Consider the following 6,482-nt stretch of genomic DNA (forward strand, 5'->3'; position numbering starts at 1 on the left):
ACTAGTTTTCATCCTGTGCCCAGGTAAGGGGGTCTTTCACCCCTTGCCCAGGAATCCTGTACACCCGAAAGTGAGGCTTGCTTTTTTTTTTTTTTCATGCGCAGCACCTGCGCGGCAACTCAGAGCTCGCGCACTTTGCACCTGGCCGTGACGTCATGCAGCTGCACGTGTTCCTCGTCCCTCCTTGGACGGGACCATCCGGCAGAGATACCCCTCCTGCCGAATTCCAACCCCACGTGCAGCCATGGCGTCACCGTGCGCATAAAAAAAACACAAGCCCCACGTCTCGAGGGGTTCCCCACGCGAACATATGTGCTTTGCCCGTTGGAGCTTAACACACACGATCGCGTGGAGAACCCGTCCGGTCCAAATCCATTTACCTGCCAAAACTTTGTCCGTCCGCGGGATCGGCAAATCCACCGCGTGCGTTTCCGGACTGGGACTTCACTCTCGCAAGCGAGCACGTGGTGGTCTCGTGCGTTGCACCGCACGAACCTCGTGCTCACTGCTGGGCGAACCCGGCACGGTCCGCGAAACAACTACAGCCGCTACTCGGCTTTCTTTCTTCTCATGTCGCCGTCTCCGTCTCCATTCAACCCACGCACACTTGCGTGTTACGACGCACACAGTCCACTCCATCACATTCACACGGGGAGACGCGGCTGCGTGCTCCCGCATGCCGACCGACATCTCCCTCTCATACCGCTCTCTCACACACACGGTCTCCCTGGCACACAGCGACCTTGCACACGGCCGTTCACTCACGCGTGCGGGGGCACTCACCCGCGGTGCCTCACTCGCACTCCGTGCCTCATCCACACACGCGGGGGCACTCACCTGCGGTACCTCACTCATACACACGGCGACACTCACACACGCGGTCTCTTCCACACACGGTGCCTCACCCACACACGCGGGGGCACTAACCCGCGGTGCCTCACTCACACTCCGTGCCTCATCCACACACGGCGTGCTGGGAAGCACGTACTCCGGCACCATCGCCACCACACCACTCACACGTGGTGCCTCACTCATACTGGCCGTTTCACTCACACACACGGCCTCACTCACACACGGTGCCTCACCCACGCACGGCGTGCTGGGAAGCACGTACTCTGGCTCCATCGCCACCACACCACTCACACACGGGGTCGCTTCCACACACGGGGACGCACTCACACCTTGCACCACACACACAGGGACAACCACACTGGGGATTAGTGTCCCCACAAGGGTCTCCGGGGCCTCTATACCCCCCAAGCTCTCCGTGCACTCGTTCACAGCACCCGTCCCCTCAACCTCGCAAAGCACGACCGAACTCACCTGGTCGTGACTCGCCTCAAGGGGGAATACTCCCTCCCCTTGTTCCTGGAGGAGGTCATCCAGCTGCTCGCACCGGGTCCCCACACGCTCCATAGCGCGAGCTCACCCCCATTGTCCTCCACTACCTCCGTGTGTGTGCGCGTCCACTTACCCCGTCTTCATCGTGTTTATTGGTCTCTGCTTCTTTCTGGCGTCTTTCCCTTATCTTTATGTAGGTCAACCTTGCTTTCTCTTTAAGTCGCTCCCGTCCTTCCCTGTTTTTCACTCCTTGCTCTTTCACGATCTCCGCGTACCTCATCCTTGCTTTCCGTATTAATTGTTCTTTTCTCTCCCTCCCAATTACTTTCACCTCGTCTCTTGTCTCCCGAATTACTTTTCCTTACCCGACTCCACCGCGGGCCTGTCAACCGTTGCACCCACTTCCAGCTCGTTTGTTCCGACACGTGGAGCCGCCATTTTTAGTTCCCTGCTCACGGCCTTCATGTCCGCCTGCAGGCATCGGCCCATGTTCTGTGTCTCACCCCGTAGCTTTCTCGTTTCTTCCTTCATGTTTTCGTTTCCATTTTAGTTTTCATGCGTTTTATTTCGTTTGTGAGTGTATCCATGTTTTCGTTTATTTGTTTGTTCATGCGTTTCATTTCGTTTTTTATTTCATTTGTCATTGCCGCATTCATTTGTGGCAGCATGGTGAATAGCTGGGCCATGTCGTATGCACTCAAGTGAGCCGTTTCGGCAAGGGTTGGGAAGGGTCTTGGTGGAGAGGGGGGAGGTGTCATACACCGCGGCCGCTGCCGCACCCACCTCGGGCCCTGGGTTCAGTTGGGCGAGTCCGTGTTCCTGCACAAACAACATTTCCTGCTCGAGATTCCATCCTGGACCATGGACTCTACATTATTACACATATACATTTCTAATACCCCCGGCTCCCGCTCGCCTTGAGACGCCATCTTGCTTCTCGTGAAGGGTTAATTTGCTCGCTCGTAATTTGGAGGGAATCGGGGGTCGCTTCTCTCACCCCTGGACCGATTCCCGTAAATTTAGCCGGAGACAGGAGAGCCCGTTTCCTGTTCTCCGATACCAGTGCCGCGAGGAGGGCGATGAATTTGTATCCCACTCCTGACACCAGTGTTGCGGTCTTCGCGCCCGCCGGTGTGCTGACGGCCACGTAACTCGAATCGCGGCACGTCGCCCACCGGACGGACAATCCAGTCGTGACCCTCTCGGACTAACGCCGGGAACCAGTCACGGGTGGACCTTTCGGTCTCACCGCAATCGAGCCAATCAGCCCCCCGCGTGGGATAGGGTTGCTCGCCAGAATTCGACCTACCTAAGTACCCACGCGGAGGGTGGGACCGGGGCGATCGCACCTCGCCGCAGGTCGACTTCGGACACGGGCCACTTAAGCGACCCATTCCGTACTATCAGAATAACCGAGCGGTGTTATCGTCGACCTCGACGGTTCGATTAATTATCGGGCGTATTCAGCCCACTACCAACCCTTTACGTGAAGCAAGATGAGGATTCAATGGAGGAAAAGACGAGCGAAGCGGGAAGAACAGTTCAGCAATAAAAGCACATTTATTCGCGGAACACGGGAAGCACACAAATACAATTCCACCAAATGCACACAAAAAAAAGAAAACAATTCCATTTACACAAAAAGCAAATATAAAAGTGAAAACACAGTGCAGAGCTAATACCGACTACCGAGCACACGGCAACACTTATACAATTCTACTTTCACAGACGGCGCCGACAACACATACCCAAAACCAAGGAAAGAAATACCCTCAAGAATGAGGTAGGCCTGAGGCCGAGACCGGGTCGGGCCTACCCGTCTGGTGATGAGACGCGGAGCGCGCGATGGCCCCGCAACCCGCGGGCCTCGTGGACAGTGCCTGGCAGGGGGTGGGGAAACGGGGGCCCCCTTGGTCACACTATCTCAGCGGGGGAAACAGGAGGGGTTGCTGATGCTCGGGGTATAGAGGATCTTTATTATCCCTGGTGTGCGTCTCCACCTCGGCCAGGTCGCGCTGCCGGCCTCCCTCGGGCGTGCAGCTCCTGGCACCGACGCGAGCACCCCTCGTCCGACTCTCTTCAGCTTCTCCAGCCACTGCAGGCCGGGCTCCAGTCTTCCACACTCGTCCCCTCCGTTCCGACTCCTTCTCGTTCTCGACTCGTTCTCGTTTGCGACCCTCCTGACTGACGAACACCGTCCTTTTATCCCCCGTAACACGCCTTTGACCCCCTCCCTTTGACCTTTCACCTCGCTCCCCATTGGCCCGAGAAAAAGTGGGCGTGAAGGCTTTTTGATCCACAAATTTGCATATATCGATCGTTCTGGAGGCGGGGCCAAATCGCCCCTCGCTCACCGATTGGACGGCAAAAAGTGGGCGTGTGTCGTTTTTGATCCGTTTTTGAAGCACAAAATCCGTGATTTTGTACACGCTGTTCGACGCGCGTTCTGCATGAGTCCAACACCGGTACCCACAGCGGGGCAAGAACGGTGGCGATGCTACGGTTGCGAGGTGTGTCGTGAAGGTCGTGGCGGTTGTGGTGAAGCGGTGGTTGTGGTCGGTGGTTGATGTTGTGGTTGTGATCATGGCGGTTGGTCCAAAATAAAGATAGTAAAAGAAAAACAGCTATCCTGAAGAGTCGCAGCACGTATAAATGACATGTATTCCCACTAGACAACGGGTTTGGGCCTAACTACACATGCACTTACCGAGATACCTCACCTAAGGGACCTGAATGGTGGTTTGCGAATCTGGTAACCACAACAATATATATATATATATATATATATATATATATATATATATATATATATATATATATATATATATATATATATATATATATATATATATATATATATCCCATTTCGCTGTAGCAGCCTCCGAACACGAAATTTCTACCTCAGGGACCAACTTGAGATTTTCGCACGATCAGATAGGACATTTATTCCAGATTATTTTGAAAAAAAAAATCAACTCCAAAGCTGCTCAGAAAGTATTTTTAATTAATTTTTCAAATCATGAATGCATTTTCCAATCGATCGCCATTAGTTGAAACAATGGGATCGAAATGAAGAAAATTGCAGAAATTTCGCTTGTTGTTTTGGCTCACAATTTTCCGCTGCCGAGTTCATCCACCAACATGTTTGGTATGGAAACAAAGAGGAAAGCGTGGGTAACCCAAACATGGCTCTTTGGTCATGGTAACCTACGTTAAGCAACCTATGAAAGTTGCCCTCAAAGATGACATCATTTTTCGCGACTTTTAGATATAAAAACCTATTAGTTATCACGATGTCGGGAAAAAAGGTTTTGAATGACAAAACCGTCGCTGCTATGCTGAATGAAGCGTCGGCATGTGGCATGAACATGACGGGTTTAGCCGATGTCCTTGCGGACTTCTTCGCTACGACGACGGCGGCCGAAACCTCCGGCACAGGAGAAGGAGCTGCTGATGCCCGTGGTTCAGACTCGGTTTCAGGTAGGTTCTTTTTCGTGCAGTAAGTGAAATAAAGGGTGAACTGAGTGAGGTTTCTCATTGTAGATCATGTTCATGGAGGAACACTCATAAATGTTGGGCAGACATCACACGGGCCAAAAGCCAATGTGAAAGATGATGTTTTGTAGTTGAAATTCTTCTGCCCGATTTCGATGCAATGGACCTAGATGTATTACACTAGATTGTAGAACCTAGAATGGTTTGAGTTGTGTATTCTTTAAACTGTGATGTCAGATATTTATTGACGTGTATTCTTCAGTATCATATGTCAGAACAGCATAAATTTATGATTTTTACATTCTACTTTGAATGAAAAGTACCTAAAAGTAAGTTAACTCTCTACACTTGTTTTGTGAATCATTCATGATCGTGGAATTGATGCCTAGTTTCATATCCAATCTGCATTAGGCAGCCAAGTCAACATTTCCATCAAATAAGGGCATAGCAAGTGTAACCGTAGACAGTGCTTGTGACCTTTGTGTCATTAACAATTGATTTCTGTAAAATTCACTAGAGGTGTTTGCTCTGTACAATAGATGTCGAGATGAGTTGGTAAGCAATCCAGTCATGCCAGTGTATGATAAATAATTGCTGGGCAGGCTTTAGACACCAGTGTTAGATCAGAGCATGAATTTGATGGCATGATAAACTTGGCTCGCTCTGTGATCCAGGGTCCCCTCGCATTAAAAGTTGCAATTGATCGCAACTGACAAAATCAAACGCAAGTCTCCAATTGCCTGATTTGAATGGCTGATGGGCAAGTTGCGTTTGATTTATCTGACTTGTGATCTATTGCAACTTTTTATGCAACAGGGCCGAATAGAGCTTTAGATTCATTTCAGGATCTATGTATGGCATGGTTCACTTTGAGACCAATTGTGAATCAATGCTGTATTTTGTGTTGTGTGTATGTGTGTCTGGGCTTGCCACATTAATCCATTGATGTTTTGATTTTTAGGATTGTTATTATCACCCATATGATTTTCTATTCCCGATTACCGGATATACCAATAAACTGCAATTCTTCTTTCTAACATTAATTCAAAGTAAAGCATTACTGACCAATATTCTATACTATACGTGAATGGTTTTGTATGAATGTCTTTCTTTGAATGTAATTACAGTACATTTTAAAGCATCTTCTTTACTCTATTTCCAACAGATTCTGAGTATGACGATTCTGAGGAAGAAACCCTAGGACCTTCATTCAGGCATGCACATTCATCAGAGGAGAGCAGTGGAGAGTCATCTGATGAACCGATGGACTTGTCCAGCGATGAGGAGGAAGGCGTGGCACCGACATCAAACATCGACGATGTCGAGGAGGAGGCTAGTGCTGCCGCCGAGCGAGCCAAGAACATCGACATCGACCTGGAGCAGCTGAAGGACAGGCAGAACAAATGCAGCTGCACTCTGTTTAATGGAAGGCGCTGCTTGAGCAGTTCTCTCCAGCCGAGCAAGAATCGATAAGGTATTGATATCGTTTTGGAATTATCACAGTTATCTTGCAATATCGTATAGATGTCTGGAATTGACTTCATACATGTTGGATACATCACTACAAACCTGCATTACTGCCTGTCAGGGACCAGCTTGCCCTCAAAAATAGTACATAGTTTACAGTCCATGATATAACATTATGT

The 6,482-nt window shown here is 49.9% G+C and overlaps 1 protein-coding gene across 1 annotated transcript in view; it reads left to right on the top strand.

Annotated features, from left to right (window-relative positions):
* The first annotated feature begins 4,255 nt into the window (after positions 1–4,255).
* LOC147013747 (uncharacterized) overlaps positions 4,256–6,482 on the top strand; it is a 3,993-nt gene continuing 1,766 nt past the window's right edge. Inside the window, exons 1-2 of the mRNA XM_085850926.1 lie at positions 4,256–4,821; positions 6,002–6,310. The gene's annotated coding sequence lies outside the window, so the exon portion shown is untranslated. The remainder of the gene's footprint in view (positions 4,822–6,001; positions 6,311–6,482) is intronic.

The sequence above is a fragment of the Eptatretus burgeri genome, chromosome 13, assembly GCF_056783735.1.
Source record: "Eptatretus burgeri isolate ZD-2024b chromosome 13, Ebu_testis_v1, whole genome shotgun sequence".
Taxonomy (NCBI): Eukaryota; Metazoa; Chordata; class Myxini; order Myxiniformes; family Myxinidae; genus Eptatretus; species Eptatretus burgeri.